The sequence below is a fragment of the Helianthus annuus genome, chromosome 16, assembly GCF_002127325.2.
Source record: "Helianthus annuus cultivar XRQ/B chromosome 16, HanXRQr2.0-SUNRISE, whole genome shotgun sequence".
Classification (NCBI taxonomy): Eukaryota; Viridiplantae; Streptophyta; class Magnoliopsida; order Asterales; family Asteraceae; genus Helianthus; species Helianthus annuus.
In genome coordinates this window covers 20,435,768-20,454,429 of record NC_035448.2, presented here as the reverse complement: position 1 = coordinate 20,454,429, position 18,662 = coordinate 20,435,768, and the positions used below count along the sequence as shown (strand labels likewise).

The window sequence follows — 18,662 nt, the reverse complement described above, 5'->3', positions numbered from 1 at the left end:
TCGGGGGGTCGAAAACATGTGTACCTATTTTTTTTTTATAAATCTGGGGGGTTGAAAACGTATATACCTACAAAATTCTATACGAAACGTACATATATAACACTACTGACCGAAAAATTCGGGAGGGGGGGGGGCGCCCCTCCCCGCCCCTTAAATCCTTCGCCCTTGGGTTTATCAGCCCGTCATCTACTCGCCTTCGTATTCTAATTCGCCATCGAATGATGAAACATGTTGGATTATTTTCACCGCGTCCAAGTAATCCTTCAAGTAAATAGACATCTCGAATGATTTTAGAGTGAGTCTCGTTCTCATAAGCGATATAACCATATCACTAGTAGAAAAAAAAAAACAGATTTCGAAGCTATCGTAGAAGTTTGAACGGTTAGTAGATCCTAGGTCATAGTGGCTTGGATCAGAAATTGATCTTTCTTACCTTTCCGCCAAACCAACATATCAAAATTTTGAAAATCACTTGGAGTCATGATAGATGTAAAGTCCGTCATTTGATATCTTCCAAGTTCACTACTTGTAGTGTTACTTTGTTGCTGTTTTTTTATATTCGTTCATTAAGGTACTAGTGCTAATACACGCGAATTTCGCGGTGTTGAGAAATTATATGTTTTTTTATTTTTAGGAAAAAAATTACAATTATACTGATCATAAAGAACTGTACGAACTGTACGCATGAACTTATTATGGAAATCTGAAGTTGAAGATTAAAATACAACGAAGCATCGTACTATAAATCTAACAAAACCGAAAAATAAGGAAATGAAGGAATGGTTAAAAATATACATTTTAAAACCACTATAAATGCAACAACTTCATATGACATGTTAATAGATATTTAATTTCTACAAAAGAATAAAATACTCCATTTTCTACAATATAATAAAGAGAAACTTACAAAGACCAATTTGATGTACTATATACAACCTTTAATCACTTTATACCCAATTGATGTACGTTATACAACCTTAGAACCATTATAACTTCAAACCCAACCGATGTAGTACATACAACTCTAGAACATATTGCTATGAGGCGCATGAGTCACGAACACAAAACTGTAAGGCATTAATACATTCTTAGTGGATATAAAGTTTATTATACTTACTATATACAGATCTAGAATCATGAAATGTATAACGCCAGGGTCTCTGCTAAGGCTAATGTATAATCCTCCAATCCCTTCGCTTCGTATAACCTGTTATAAGAATCCAACCACGGAAGTATAATCATCCAATCCCTTCGCTTCGTATAACTTTCATCAAATCACCTTGCCCGACGACATTAAATCTTATATAATAAATAAAAGATAAATTGATCATTTGCTTTTTAAAAACCTTCAAAAGTTGCTTGTGGCAGACTTGTCCTACTCATAAGTAGACTTCCATGGTTGTCACACGGAAGGCCATTTGGCTCAATTTGCCATTAAGGGGTAGCAAAACTTGTCGATAACCTACCAAGAACATGAATAAAATATGTTTTAGAAAATTGGTTTTGCTTAACTGACAGATACTAAAATTGATAATCTGATAACATAAACTGTTTAGATCGGTTTAAACTTCAAAGAACTAAAAAGAAGATAGTACCAAGTGCCAACTGAAGTTTCAAATGCCTACCAAAATGTAGAATCCCAAAAATAGATCCATCTAGAATATTGTTGCCATGGGATCCCATTATATAGATTAAAGGCTTTGGATGATTCCAAAAAAATAGTCCTACGAACAATAAATATGAAAGGATCATATTTGTGGTTCAAAAAGTGAACTTTATGTAAATGTAGATATCATACCACTGTAACTCCAACTAGTGGCTTTTTCGATTGTACATCAATAATTTATATATTGGTTTATTTATAGCTATTTTTGGCGTAGTGGAGACACATAAAAAATTATATGAGCATCTTGCACCTCAGTGCCCTTTTCGCTTTCTAAAACCAAGTTTGTGGCACTCTTAGATTTAAATAGATTGTGGAGTACACTCCCGAATTTAAATTATTTGACCCATTTGACCCACTACATGTATAAGTAACCATACTCTTACCAATATTGTGGATATTACTTTTAATAGTGCTGATGCAGTGATGCACTAATATCTATAAGTAACTATTTGTTTTCATGGGGAATTTCCCTTTTTCTTTGCAATATTAATAATGCAGGAATATGACACTAATAAACCTGCAACTTGCTAAAACTTCTTCGAATTTACGAAATTCTAGACTACCCGTCTTTAGCAAAACTAATCCTCTAAATTACAAAAAAAAAAAAAAAAAAAAAAAAAAAAAAACCTTTGTTTTCTTAAAGAAGTAAAATAATTTCTTTATAGTTTTGACTAACATTATCAACATTTTATTTTGACTTTAGTAGAAAGTCAAACTGCTTCGAATATGTGAACTGGTTTGTTTTTATTCAAATTTAACATATAAATGTTAATTATAATTTCCAAATATTTAAAGAATTCACATTTAATCTAACCAGTTAATATCATCACCCAAATTTGACTGACTCAAAATTGAGTACTAAAAAAAAAGTTATAACATTAAAGATAGTGGGACATTACTCATTAGGTATTATATTCTAAACACTTTTCTACCATTCTCAAGGATAAACTTTAATTTTAAGCCTATCATGCATATTTGTATCTAAAATGGATAGGCTCGTTTATTAAATTACATTTAGTACCTTCAATTCATACACACAGATACATATGATTACTTTTATTATTATGTAGTATATAGTATTATATATATATATATATATATATATTAAAAAGCTATGTGGATATAGTATTAGAAACTTACATGAGCCTTCGTCTATTCCATCGTCCAATCAAATGAATATTCTCCAGATATGCTCTCTTTGTGCGTTGGGACAGTTCACATTAACCCATGATCATTAAAAGCATTGAAATGAAAAAAAAAAAGAGTTTCGTTACTTACATAAAGATTAAATTACAATGAACCGAATAAATGAAAACGAAAAAGTCTCAACTTGTTAAAGAATCATAATTATAATAAAGATTCATGAAACTGAAAACGGTATGCAATTATGCTATCGAGTACCTTTTGCACGTGATCAAACACGATCACATCTTCATATAATCTATATAATCTGAGATAATAGATTTCTATGGTCTACACATCTTGTGGTGCATCTGTATACATTAGTTTTTTCTTCTCTACATAGCGAACCGTGTACTATGATAAGTAACCAATCCACCCCACTTGTTCTTGATTGAAAATTTTAAATTAACAAACATACCCATATTATAGTTAAAATAAGATTTTTAAGATGTTTGAATTTGCTTATGCAAGAAAATAGTTGCCAAAAAGTGGATGTCAATTAAGAAGCAAGGTCTCATAAAGCATATATTTCTTTCAACTACCCTGCCACATGAGGATTAAATCTGATTGAAGTAGCTGCAAAATTTATACTTTCATGTGTAGTTAATAATTTTTGCTTCAATAAATGTCTTACAAATTCTAAAGATAATCGAGTAAAAACTAATGAAAAAGAGACCCGACAAAACCATGCAAAACTAACATATGATAACATTATACCTGACAAAAAAGGTGCAGCGGGGCGAGTGGTATACCAAGTCCGAACTGGCACGACCCAAACTGGTTATGTTCTTAAAAGAGACCCGACAACCATACCTCATTGACCTCGGTTCTGGCTAGCAATGTGTGCACCCTAATTCAAAAGCCCTAATCAAAATAGCTTAATTACTCAATAATTAATAGAAAAAAAAACCTACCCGATTCAGGATCAAATTTACACCAAAGTTTATCTCTAAATTCACGATTAACTACCCAAACTCGCTCTTTCTTCCCCGTTTCACCATCTTTAGCATTTAAATGTTATTTAGCAATCCCAGGCACTATGAGCACCGGATCAAGATTCGGATCAACGTACAGTTTAAGCTCTTTGAGGATCCGTAACCATACCACTTCAGCTGGAACAATATCATCCAACAACACCGTCATCATATATTCAAAGTTTTGAATAATCTAATCGGCCAAAATCAGAAATTAAATCGCCAAAGTGTTAGGTTTTGTGTAAGTGAGGCGGATGAATATCAGTTGGGTTATAACCCGTTTTGACATGTATTAAAAAGACCAGTTACAACTTTCAAATATTCATCATAAATAACCTACTTGTTAACCTTTTGGCGTAAAATGACACAGGTCAAATCGCTTTATTTAGCCATCCCATGTTCCCTGAACCGTGGACGGACTCAGACTCGGTAATTCCCAACACTATAAGTATATATGATATTTAATTGCTTTTAAACTATTTTCACGTTTATAAAATGAATTTTTCAAGTAGCTCTTTATGTCAAGGCCTCCAATTATTTCACCATTAGTAGAAAATTGTTTTATGTCCAGGTTTAAATAATAGAAATAGTATCACCTAAACAATAAACAAAACTACAGTTAACTTCTCACCTGAAGAAAGAGCTTTCTATCATGACAGTCAGGGGCGCATGATTTAAGGGGCGGGAGGGGGCGCCCAACCCCCCGAACTTTTCGGCCAGTAGTGTTATATATGTACGTTTCGTATAGAATTTTGTAGGTATATACGTTTTCGACCCCCGGTTTTATAAAAAAAAATTTAGGTATATACGTTTTCGACCCCCCGAACTTTTTTTTCAAGTTTCGCCACTGATGACAGTAACTTCAAACACCCTACAAAAAGATTAGAGCACATGAGTCGAAAAAAACCTGCATGTACACATTTTTATTCTTCATATTTAAAATAAAAAAAAAAGTATGATCAAATTCAAGAACAATACATGAACCTTTTGAGTTACTAATTTGTTGAACCTTCAAATTTCAAACAGACATTTTATTAAGCACTTGGCGTGCACCTATAAATTCGACTCTAAAACACTGATTAACAAACTTACAAAACCCACCTTCACACAACATTATCATCCCCATGAGATACTTTCGCATTCCCCTTGTATATTTGTCCAACTTGATTATTTATTGAATCACAAGCTTCCATTCTTTAAAGTTAGTGTCCTGAAACAATATCATTGCAACTTACAAAGAGTACTAAAACTTACAGTTATCGAGATTATGAAAAGATTAATTACCTTAAATGTCCTCTTGCATTCGACATCTAACATCTTGGGATGATTCACCCACTGATAAACAAACTAAGAATGTTCAATGACAGTAAACAAAACTGAATCACCAAAGACGAAGGATTTCATCGGATGCGACCTGGAATCACACAAATAATAAAATCAATCACGTTCTCACATATTGTATTTATAATAAAGCAAAGCCCTAGATATGCATATTAGTTGTGTAAACACATTAAACTCACGAAAGAAAAGCAATTATGCAATCAGGATGAGAAGCAATCTATTAAAGTTCTCAAAAATAAAAATTTAAATATATCTGCAATCAACCTTCACCATACCTTTTCCGGCTTGTATAGCAATCATCTTTGCCAGAGCCAATTTCCATTTTCACCAATGTAGTTTATAAAGGCCCTAGACCGAATACATACTATATGTATAAAAATTAGAAATTGTGTAAATATGATGGGAAAGAGCTAACATGAATTAAATAACAGCTACATTAAAAAAAATCATAACCCTAGAACGATTTTTGTTTCTAAAATCCATAATCGTAGATCTGATAACCTAAATCATAGATTTGAAACCCTAGTCTCGCCGAAACTCACAAGAGAAACCAAAATTAACCTAATCAATAAAACATTAACAATGTCAAAAACGCAGTGGCGTTCATAACAACATGCTTCCTGTCACACCCTGACTTTTGCGGAAGCGTGATTATGGTGTGACTTTCTTAATATCATTGCATTCAATCATAACATCAACTGTATGATAAAACCATAGGTTTGTCATCCATTAAATAAGTTTAAAACATAACAATATCGTTTAAAAACGTAGACTACAAATTCTAGTTTTACAAATCGTACAAAATGTTTATGAGTTCATTAAAGACTCGTCAAAAGATATTGAATAATACCAAGGTTTGGAAGACATGTCTTGTCCAGGAATAAGACACACCGTCCAAACTCAAAGACCATGGATGACATCTTTATTCTTAACGCAACATAAAAACTTTCAACGCCCGCCAGATCTATTAAAATTTCCTGAAATACATGTAGTTTGAGAAACATCAACAAAAGTTGAGCGAGTTCATGTGTTTGTTTGTGTGTATGTATAAGCCTTTGAAAAACGTTGTAAGTATGTATGTAAGTCCCTGGTATATAGCAATAAGGAAAAAGAGATCACCAATGGTTTGCAAAGCCATTGATATGTGTGAAGTGATGCAGGAAGACTCAAACCTAGCAGATTTTGGCGTCAGGCACATAGTCACCTCATGGTCCACTCGACGGACTCAGGAGTGGGGCTCGCTACACCCGAATAGATCTATCACTCATGTCCCTCGGTCCTACAACGAGGATTAATGGCCTTAAGTTCCACCTACCCACTCACATGATCTAAGTAGTAAAAACCCTCCCTACGCTAACCATACCATGTAATAAATGTTTGTAATATTTATCGCATGTATTTCACCCCCGAAGTATAAAACTGAAAACAGTAAAGAGAAAAGGGGGAATCATGAACTCACTGTATTGCGTCTTCAGTATGTGTAACCCAAGTCTCCTCAGCAAACACGACTACCTACAATGTTCGAACGTCTATTAGACGAACGGGTCGTGCTTTGTCTTAGTATTTATGTTTTTGAGTTACGTTTCTGATATTATTCCAAGTTATAATAATTATATTTAGTTTTGGAATAATTGTTAAACAATATTTCATATTCCTACTTCTCAAGTATTTTAACTTCGTATTTTTCCTTCCCAAGGATGGGGGTATCTTATACATGTATTTTCGTTTTTGTATTTGTATAACTCGCCAAGTAATGGCGTCGTATTTCGGTGTATTGTTCTAAATAGAAATATGTTAATATATTCCCAATACGTATTTCCAAAACCATATATTTCAAGTCTCACTTAAATATATAAACTTATTTTGTTCAATCACGTATTGCCCCAGAATATATATTTTTCTCAAAAATTATATATCTTCTAAATATACTAGGAAAATATATTTTTAACTCCCAAAATAATATATTTTCTTGTTGTCAAAAATATGATAGACTTGGTAATATTTACGAAATCATATTTTCACTTCTTTCATTTCCAAAATAATATTTACCAAAAATATAGTGTAATGGTATATCCCTGAATATTTCATAAGTTACGTTTTCTTGTTCGGTTTCTCAATATTACGTGTGTAACTTAAATATTTTATTCCTTGTAACTTTTGGTATTATTTTGGAGTTGTAATTTCCATGGTATTTTGTTAAGTTATATTATTTTACCCTAATATAACTAGTTCACAAAATATACAGATAATCACACAAGCGTTTTAGTATGAGATTTATATTCTAAATATATATTTATCAAATTTTACTTACGAAAATCAACCTCCGGCACTTAGTTTTTTTTTTTTGTAATAAAAATCATGGCGAAGTTTATTTTGAAAATAAAGTTAAAATATATTTGTAAACACTTACTAGAAAAATATTTTCTAAGTGTTGGATTTTTAGGAAAATTTCGCCAGAGTTTCCTTTGTAAATGGAGGTGTCCATGCTTACTAGCATATCATTTTCTTTTTGTGAAATCATTTAATCAATCATCAATGAACAACATACAATCTCTAATCACCAATCTTGACAAAAATAAGCATAAACCATAAACTTATGAACTTGAAGAATTTATAAAAACATGTAGTAACTTACTAGTATTCTTAGTAAGCCTTGTTACCTTTAAAAATGTGATTGGTTCTTTAAAAACTTTATTTTTAAAGGATTTGAACATTTACAACTTCTAGTCATAATTTCTAAAAATATTTCTTTGTGAAATTTTCTTATTACACAAGTGTTCCTACACTTGTTTACCCACTAAAAATGTGATTAGTTTATGTAAAATCCAAGTTTTAACAAACATATTCCTTTCACTTGGTTCTTTCGAAAACCACCCATAGATCTTTAGATCTACAAGATTACAACTTATTTTGGCCTTTATTTTTCAAGAAAACACTTATTTGTTCAAGTTTATAGTTTATGTGTGGATGATTCCATCATCCACAACATCTCTAACATCCACATCTTGCTCATGATCTAGTAAGTCCATGAGATGGACCATACCATTTTTACTAGCAATCAACAAACAATAATCATAACAACACAAGAACAACATGATTTCATCTTCATTTTAACACTACTTCATCACTTTGTTAGTTTATGTTTCAAGACTTGATTATGTTCTTTAGAGTTCTTGAGATTTCACCATTCTTTTTACTATTAACCATCAAAAATATGAAGAAGATGAAGATTTAAGGCACTTACGACAAGCACAAGGCTAGGGGAGTTCAAGAGCATAAAAGTGATGGATAAAAGAAAAAGAGAGCGGTCCTTGAGCTTCCGAACACATCGAGCGTACTTGTATGATCACTAACACCCTTGGATGCCCTTAGATTGGTTGAAGAATCTTGAATGATGGTGGTTGTAGATGATGGTGAGGTCGGACGAGAGCCAAAGAGAGGAAGAGAGAAAGTGTTGAGTGGAATGTGGGTTGTGAAATGAGAATTCATGGTCTAATGGTTAGTCTTATAACCCTCCATCAAGTCCTTAACCATTGTGTTTTATGTTACCAAAAGTACCTAACATATCTAATAAATAACTAAAATAAAATTATGGTGGATCCCACTTGTTCCATAACCGGTTGGGGGGGGGGGGGGGTGTTGTGCTAGTTTGGTTCCAAATATTTGTTAAGTAATTTGGTTGGAAAGTAATGGTATTAGTTAGTGTCTTATGTGTGTTATTTATTATATAGTGTGTTAGGTGTTCGGGGACCCTAACTAGCTCAGAAAAATAAAAACAATGCTTTTAGCATTATTTTGGTGTTCTGGGTAATGTCCGGTTGTTCGGTTTGATACTGTCCCATTAAAGTGCTTAATTAATTCGTAAGGTGTCTTTTGTATAACTTTTTGTGTCACAGTTAATTCCCGACACTTAGGAAAATATCTAGGACTAGTTTGTCAAGTTTTTGCACATTACTGGCATTATTAAATGCTGAATTTTGGGTATTAAGTGCAGAATTCTGCATTTAAAGTGTGTTTTAGGCACTTCCCGGCACTTTAACTATCACCTAGCGACGCAGTTTTATGGTCCTCACTTCCCTACTCACTACCCTAGTGTGATACTTTATTTCTAACTCATACTGGGCCTCAAAATACGGTATGTCTTTGTGCTGGCATTGTCAGCATGTCTCTGGGTTATCCGCTCACTGTGTTAATTGTGCTTTGTGCATCAAATATGTCACTAAAGTTTGTATGTAATGAATGTAGTGACAGTATGAAATGTGATGCATTTGTATGTGTGTAACAGTAATCAGAAAGCAATTTAAATCATCAGTTGTAATTAACCACAGTTATTAAGCATAAATCAAAATTAATTAATTGTATGGTCACATGCAATTTTGACGGTTGTCACATTCTCCCCCCGTTAAGAAAATTTCGTCCTCGAAATTTGTACTACCTTAACTCCTTAGGGTTACATTATGCACGTATGTATGTGGATAATACTGAGGTAGATAATTACAAAAATCGAATTAAACCTTACTCACATCAGGTGAGTCCAAGAATATATAACAACTCGAATCCTATGGTTAAAAGGTATGTGCTTTTAGCATTTGATGTCAAAGGTACAAGACGTATTTGACGTATAATCTAGTGTAATTCAGCTAGCAGGGGGTTCAACCAAAGAGGAGTTTTGACTAATAAGATTCTCGAACGATCGTTCGCGATATGCAAACGAGTTCTCCCAAACCATAGTATCCGCTATATCAATTCAAAATCAACAATTCAAATGTATTAGTAAAATGATCTGTCAGCTCCCGAATAGATGAATGGTAAGGTTTAGTGTGTTGACATTCTTAAATTTCGAAAGTGCACCGAATGAAAAAAAAACGAGCAAATCTGGTGTGTCATTGTTGTGATTTGTAGTTGCATCGGAAATGTTTAAATGACAAGTCAAACAAAAGTATGTGTAGTTTTGTGTGGAACAGTGGACCACGATTAGCACAAGCTACAAGTTTGTAATGAAATAGGTATAATGGTGACTGAACAAGTTCACCGTATTGGAAATTAAATGAACATATACCGAAACAAGCCTGGAGTTTTGGTTTCCACAATGTCCTAGGGTTTTCAATCGAATATGGAACATCAAAGAGTCACTGTTGTTGGTCGAAGGTGAGAAGGCAATAAGTACTGCAAGATATTCAATTTATAACGAAGGAATCGTTAGGAGGTACACCGTGGTATGAAATGAATCTAGGTATCCTTGTCTTAACACATAACTGTGTTGAGATTGCTTTGATTGTGATAAACGAACGGATTTAGAGCAAATCAATAAATAAACAATGAAATCCATGTATGAGGTGCATAACCAACTTAGCGCAAGCTTCAATTTTGTGAAGGTATCATTGTGGGGTATCGAAACTATCAACGATTTAGTGGAGTCGTAGACCAACCAAGTCTACCACGACTCGAAATGAAAGAATCTTTGCAAAATTTTTGAATATAATGCTCTCAATACATCATATGGTGTCTTAAACTGAATATACGAAATGGATAAATTCAAGCAATTGAATTTGGTTTCAGCGTAACCCGGCAATAAACGTATGTATCAATCAAAGGGATCTCGGCATGGTCACAAGGATAAACCATGAATGTAACTTGAAATAAATGAAGTTTCAAGAAAGTGTGCTGGCTTGATAGCAAAAGAGCCAACAGTCACAATACTGTAGGTCATTCGAATTCACAAATCGGTAATTAAATTTAGCGTCCTAATATTGAACTCAAATGAAGCGTTTGAAACGAAGTGAAGTCGCAGCGTAGCAAATGGTGCATGCGTGACAATTAAGTTTCCAAGAAAAGGAATAATGAGTATCTGCTAAAATGAAGAAATGACCAGATATCGAAGCAAATATGTGTTTGCTTTTTGCGAAGAAAATTAACATGATGCAACTACCATTAGGGGAGTAGAGATGCAAACGTCTACTCGCTAGAAGTAAAAGAAATTCAAGTACTTTCGGTTTGGTCAACGGAACTGGCATATGTGTCAGGTTAATGGTGTCTGCTTGAGTTAACGGACGTGGTTTCTAAGTAACGACCTTTGTGAATTTGGACTTGGCTCCCGTTGGTCCTAAGTACATGTTTCCTAGACTCTCAGTGTTTCGTATGCGGTGTAGAATCGTTCTGTGCATCGTGTAGGAAACACCATTCTTGTGTACGCTTAAAACAAGTTATTGTCCCACAACTTTCCCCTGGTATCCTTTCTTCCTAAATTTACAGCTACTCGATCTTCGATCAGTCGGGAGATACTGGTTGGATCCTCGCAGTTAGTCAACTAAGTAGTTCTCCAATCCTTAACAAGAGTCGCTGGCTCTTGTTGGCTAGCTCGTCCGGCTTCTGGTAGTTTGATGTTCAGTTGGGAGTCACCGTCCTTTCATTTGACAAGCAGAGCTGGGGTTACCCAAAACGGAAATTTTGGTCTGTTATCTTCCTTCTCTATCCACTACTGAAACTACACTGTCAATTCTTGCATTTCCGAAGGTGTATGTCTCTAAAGTGCATTAACTACAAATGCGGCGCCTGGAACTCGAATCGATGCGAAATTCGACTCGTCGTTGAGGAGATGATTCTTGCAAGTCTTCAGGGAAGACTTCGGGGTATTCCCTTATCACAGGGGTATTTCCGAGTTTTGGATCTTCGGCTCCCTCGTCCACGACATGAGTCAAGAAAACAACACATTCTTTACGCAACATCCTTCGTGCCTTCAAGCAATTAGTAATTTGCAGAGGCGTATCCCGCTTCATGAGTCAAGATTGTTTCTTCGTTCGCCATCGCGGTGCGGATATCAATCTCCTATTGATCCAATCCATCCAACTACCTTGTTGAAGTCTCCCAATTCACTGGCAATAGATCAAGTGTGAACTCACACTCTCCGGGTCCTATCTTGCCATGTCCCATTTACTTCGTTGGCTTCTACTAGCTTCCCATTAGCTAGTTCTATCGAGTGCGGGATATCTAACTTACTTACTACGAAACCAAGTATTCTCTCAAACCCTAGAGATGCGAAGCTAAAATTTGCAACAGTATCTAAAAAGCGCAAATGCATAGCGTTGCGTAATATGGGACGTACCGATATCCATGCTTGAATTCCTGGCGTGCTCCCCTAGCTCTGCTACTGAGCTTTTATCCTTGTGCCTGGTTCTTCTTAGGACAGTATTTTCTGAAATGCTTCTTGCTCCCACAGTTAAGACAACCTTCAGCACATTTTTGTTTGTCACTCGTCCTGCCTTCGTCGTTGTCGTTATTTCCTCCGTAATTCTCGCTATCATCTTGACCTTTATTTCCACTTTCAATACCTTGTCTACAAGTCTCCTTGGGATGCCCCATCTTACCACAGTTATCACATTTTCCATATTTACATCGCCCGACATGATAACGTAGACAATTGTCGCACTTAGGTAGGATACCCATGTAGTCTTTTCCCTTTTTGGCCTTCTTCTTGTTACTCGCCCGAGTAATCATTTTGAAATTTGCGAGCTTTCTCTTGTTATCTCCAGATGACTCTACAGAAGTCTCCTCTTTCTCTTCCATACTGGAAAATTTTCCTTGTCTAATTGCTTCTTTAGTGAGTGCCACGCTTATGCTGATAGCCTCGGTGATCGTTGAAGGTTTAGATGTTGTTACCAGGCTTAGAATCTGAGGTGCCAATCCCCCGATGAAATGTTCGATCTTCCTAGATTCCGGTTCCACCAAACGCGATGCAACTTATGATAATTCGCCAAATCTCTGCACATATTCAGCTACTTCGGACCTTCCATCTTCAGGTTCCACAATTCAGTTTCCAACTTCTGGACTTCCGCCCTAGAGCAATATCTCTTGCGCATTAGTTCCTTCAGTTCGTCCCACGTCAAAGCATACGCAGTAGTCTCGCCCATTGCCTGAACCTGAAAGTTCCACCATGACAGAGCCCCATCTATTAATAGCCCAGCTACGTACATGACCTGATGTTCTGGGGCACATTTGCTCAACCGTAAGACAGAATCTGTCTTCTCAACCCAGCGCCGTCAAATCCTCGAGGTTTGTGTTTCAAGAACTGCTCGTAAGTGTAGCCGCTGGGTAGGTTATATCCTGAGGTACCTCCGCCGTGTTCGGAGCGAAGGGCCTCTGTTGGTGCATATTTGTGACAACAACTTAGATTTGGTCTTTGGATATCTTGTAATTAGTTAAACGATAAACGGTTAGCGGGTTTAGCTTTGTATTAGTGAGATAATTGAGTTTGGGCTAAACTAAACCCAGATTGGGTGATGGGGGGCGAATTGGACCTGTCCAATTCGCAGCCCAAGAGTGTTTAACCTAGCCCAGTTGTAACCCTTGTGTTATATAAACAAGGTTAGACATTAGGGTTTAGGTTAATCAGCCAAAAAAACAGTTTGTGTGAGAGAGCAATTTCGTGAGAGTATAAGCTTGGACGAAATTGAGAGTTAGGGTTTTGATTTGATTGTAATTCCTTGTGATTGATAATCAATAGAAAACCCGGATTGAAAGTGTCTTGCTGTTTCTACACGTTTTGTGATATTCCGATCAAGAGGATTCCGCACTCTTGATCGGATTGACAATTCTGTTAAAGATCCATACATCAAGGGGACCTACAATTGGTATCAGAGCGTTAGGCTCTTGAAGAAGCTCGGTTCAGAATTGTTTGCTGCAGAAACAGATGTTTTTTCGAAAATTTTTGAAACTGAAAATTAGGGTTTTCGAAATTTTTGAGTTTTGATAATTTTCTGCGAATTTGGTTGTGTTTGATCAGTTTGTGTGTTTGATTTTGGTGTTTTGCAAGATTTCTGGGAAGTTTTTGGTTGATTGTGTGAAGAATTTTGGGTGAAAGACTTGAAGATTCGAAGACTGTTCTTCGTGATTTTTCATCAGTTCTTCATATTTTTTCAAAAATTTTTAGCTGATTAGGTTGTTTGATTTTTTCAGATTTTCGTTGGAGTGGAGATAAAATCTTCAGAATTTCAAAAAGATTAAGTTTCCAAATTTACTGATCCAGCGAATTTGTGCTATCGGCGAATTTGACAACTTCGCAGACTGAACTAGCATATTTAACTGATCAGCGAATTTGTGACTAAATTACTCGTTGATCGGCGAAGTTAAATCCAAAGGCGACTTTGGTAATCGTATAATTTTCCACAGTGAAATTATTACGATTTTCGGCGACTTTACAGGTCGTCGTAATAGCGAATTTGACCAGCGAAAATAAACAGCGAACCTTATCAGCGAAATTGACCTTTTCAGTGAACTTTGATCAGCGAAATTGAACCAGTAACAGACTAGCGAATTTAGGTGACTTATTGGCGAAATTATCAGCAAATTTAAAGTGGTGGAATTTCAGTTGGCAAGCGTCGGAAAAATTTCAGTGTTTTGCAAATAGAATTTGATCCGTAGCTCGTTTGACAGAACCGTTTGCGCCGTTAGATTACTTGGATTTTTAGGACAAAAAAAAGGTCTGGAAAATCCCGAATTCAGTTTTTGACATTATATATCATTGGATTCATCTTTTCGAGACGATTCTAAAGGTGTAATTTGGTCACCACTGTTTTCGGAAAAATTTTGTACGGTTTTCTCAGTCTGCAACGTTTAAAATGTCAAACATGACCAACTTGAATGCACCTAAGATGATGAAGGTGGAGAACTATCTTAGTTGGAAGGACAATTTCAAATCCTTCATTAAATCTCAGGATGCACGCATGTGGATATGTATTGAAGATGGGTACGTAAACCCAGTACATGATTTTGAGGGCAGACCACGAGTAACAGCCTATGTTAACATGAAAGAGGATGATTAAAAGATCTACGAGGCTGAAAAGAGAGCCTTGGCTGCAATAAAGACATCCTTACCTGATAGCATCAAGCATATCTTCAAGAAGTACACAAATTCAAAGGATATGTGGGATGCATTACAAAGGCGATATCAGGGAAATGAGAGTGTCACTCAGGCATTTATGGCAGAGATAGTGCCAGGTGATGAGGCTGAAACTAGTGTGAGTGATGCTGAATCTCAAGTGGAGAATGCTGAAGCAAAAGTGGATGCTGAAGTAGAGAAGGAGAGTGAAGCTGAAAAGGTTGTTGCTGATCAAACCACAGAAGTTCATGAGAAAGAGGTACAATCTAATTCTGTGTGTTTGAGGTGTCGTGAACTACAGGGTGAGGTTGACAGGTTGTCAACTCAAAATCAAAGTCTGGTGAGCGAGATGTCTAGCATAAAAGAGTCAAATTTTTTTGCTAAAAGAAATGAATCTCTATACTTGAAGAAGATAAAAGGTTATGAAAATGAAATTGAAGCTTTAACATGCAAATTAAACGAAAAACTTCAAGTAATAGACTTAGCTCACGAAATGATGGCAGAGAAAACAAAAGAGATTTTTGATAAATGCAAAGAGTTGTCAGATGCACAACTCAAAATTGTTGAACTTGAACAGAAATTAAGTCAATTCAGAGATTCGTCTTTTGTTATGAAACACATGATGGGTGGGTTAAAGAAAAGTAATGACAAGACCACTGTGGGCTTCCAGGGCTTTAATGAAGTCCCACCTCCTCTTAGTCATGACTATTCTTTCCTCCCTGATGAAGATGAGCTAGCAGACTATATGTCAACCGCACCAAGTAGTTTCGCATCTACATCAAGTCAAGATGAAGGGTCTGAGAGTGATGATGCTAAGAAGAACAATAACAGGGAACATTTGAAAAAGCAAAATTCACCTCCTAAGAGCAAAAATCAAACTTTTGTTAAAAAGATTAATTTTGTTCAAGGTAGTGATATGAAAAATGAAACCGCTGTTATTGAAAAAGAATCAAATGTAGAGTTTGCAAAAAATAAGAACATAGAAAAATCTGAAATTAAGCAAACTGAACAAAATTCTTCCAAGGCATCATCACCATCTGATAAGGGATCTACCTCAGAGACTCCTGCTAAGAAGTCTTTGAAAAGGAGATCGTGCTTCCGGTGTCACATAAAGGGACATGTAGCTAGCTGCTGTCCTAACAAAAATAGTGAAGCACAAATGAGTGACAAACAGAGAGGAAAATTACCAGAGAAGAGTGGTGATAGTGAGGAGAAAGGTTCAAATTCTCCAAAGAAATCTGCTCCTAAGCAACCACAGAATGTTGTTGTTGGTGTAGATAAGGCTGGAACGGGAACTCCACAAGTTCCACGTTTTCAAAGAAATCAACCAAGATTTCAGCCTAGATCTCCACCAGGCAGATATGAGAGACCTAGAAGCAGTTCACCTAGAATGAACAATTATAATTCAAATAATTTCAGAAGTCAAGGTCAATATCAAAATCGATACCAGAATAATGGTGGTCGAACTTTTTATAACAATGGCTTTAGAAATTACAACAATAATGCTTCTTGGAATCAAAATCAAAATTTTCAAAGGTCAAATAGTCCAAACACACATAGGAACCCTCAGGACCAAAGACCTAGTGGAAATCAAAATAAAATTCCAACAGGTCTAAGATCCAAGACTCCAGTTAGGAGTAATGGATATTGGATGGATGTTCCAGTGGTTGGTGAATTTGGACGACCCAAGACCATTAAGGCTTGGGTCCCCCAATCTAACTAATTTCTTAGTTGGTGTGTGCAGGAGCTGCTAAGGAGGATTATCAACTTATGTTGATAGTGGCTGCTCTAGGCACATGAAGGGGGATGTGAGATTGTTGTTATATATATATTAAATGATTTAAATTGAAGTTCAAAGTGCTGATTCGACACAGAAGATAACCTGGCAGATCTTTATACTAAAGCATTTGACAGGGCTCGCTTTGAACATTTAGTCGAACTCAACGGGATGAGGAATCCTGAATAACTGGTTTTTCATAAGAATTTTGTAAATAGTTTACTGCTTTTCTTAAAAATCAAAAATAAAAAAAAATTTGAAAAATCAAAAACATAAAAAAATAGAAAAATCAAAAATGAGTTATCATTGTGTGAAAAAGAAGAAATGATAGTACATCAGCAAGTTAGACTGTCACACTCATGTTGAACCATAAATTGCTTAAGTGTGATAGCAGCTTCATCATACGATGTACCAGTAGGCGAAAAGCATGAAATAATCTACTTACCAATATGATATAAACTTAAATGAACTGAATATGAGTGGGGAACACATCAGTGGTGTATGGTTTAATGACCTTAATTCTTGCGTTGATAGATTGCCAAAATCTGAAGTTTTGGGTCTTTATACTGTTATTTCATCTAGGGATATCTTGGCTATCTGTCTGTTCAGAACTAAAATTGTACATGACCCCAGGAAAGAAAGTCACTTGGAATTAGCTCATTTCTATTTGAATGTCTGTATGTGTCCCGATACACACAATTTTGATCTGATTCTGAAATCTTCTCTGAAAAAAGTCGTGTACCTCCTCTGCTGCATCCAGATATATGCTGACCTGGAGGTGCTAGGCAACGACAGCTTCTGCTGCATCCAGATACATGCTGACCTAGCTGTACGTTGTCGCGCTATAGATCTAATACACCCGAAAGAGGCCCTCAAGTGCCCAAAAGAAACCCAAGAAACCTATATCAAACTGAGTAAATCTCATTTGATCTGTATATTATACCCTCTCTACTAAAGATCTATTCTGTTCTCTTCTCAACCTATTCCCAGTTAAGATTTCAGAAATCTGGATTGGACTTGTGAAATATGTGGTAGGGAAGATACTTGCATGATAGAGTGTGCTGTTTATATTTCCAGGATTTGATTATTATTTATTTGGGTGTTCATAATTAAGCAATTAAAACATGATAAAACAGTTTATATGCAGAACTAGACACAGTCAGGATATCTTAAAGGATGACATCAGTATACTCACCTACTACGATGAATCTTTGTGCATACCTTGATCGCGGGGGTATATCCTGAAGTGGGACACACTAATATTTCAGTAATTAAAATTACCTTAACGTATCATACGGTAATGGTACTTGAAATGTTCATGCGTTTTGTTTAAGTGGACAAACATACTGGTAATCGTCTTGAACTGCTTTTCACTAAAACATTAAATAAAGAATAATATAATTGTGTGAAACAGTTTGATTGTGCTGATATGATCTTCTTACCGGTGATTCTCACAAAAATAGAGTGTTTATTGCTTTTGTTATTTACTTGCTTTCAGAAAAATATAAAAATCCAAAAATAGTGTCATTTTCTGTTTAAAATTCTTAACGTACGGAAAATTGTTATTCTTGGAGGAATTGTTACTGATAGGGGGAGACGATGTTAGAAAGTGAGTTCAAATTTTTCAATCAGGCAGGTTCTTGTGTGTTGAATAAAAAGTTTTGCGGGTTGGTGATGAATTTGAAAATGCTTAATCTGTAATACAGTTTAATTATCTCTTGAAAAATAATAATTTATTTAACTTTGTTGAAAAATTCTTATGGTTTCTCGAGATGTTTGTTTTATAGTATACATATTGAAGCAGTTTGTTGATGAGAAGTTGCTGTGAAGATGAGAGTTTGATTGGAT

The 18,662-nt window shown here is 35.5% G+C and overlaps 1 long non-coding RNA gene across 9 annotated transcripts; it reads right to left on the bottom strand.

The window, feature by feature from the left end:
- Positions 1 to 870: 870 nt before the first annotated feature.
- LOC110916484 lies at positions 871 to 5,807 on the bottom strand. 9 transcript variants are annotated; one of them, XR_002579797.2, is made up of 9 exons: positions 5,439 to 5,807; positions 5,107 to 5,236; positions 4,924 to 5,032; positions 4,454 to 4,693; positions 3,763 to 3,960; positions 2,807 to 3,712; positions 1,596 to 1,724; positions 1,347 to 1,462; positions 871 to 1,207 (listed from the first exon to the last, which is right to left on the bottom strand). It is a non-coding gene; the product is annotated as an uncharacterized LOC110916484 (long non-coding RNA). The 9 variants fall into 9 exon arrangements; XR_002579795.2 differs by having other exon boundaries at positions 1,626 to 1,724; positions 5,439 to 5,806; XR_002579799.2 differs by having other exon boundaries at positions 871 to 1,462; positions 1,626 to 1,724; positions 5,428 to 5,807.
- Positions 5,808 to 18,662: the final 12,855 nt, after the last annotated feature.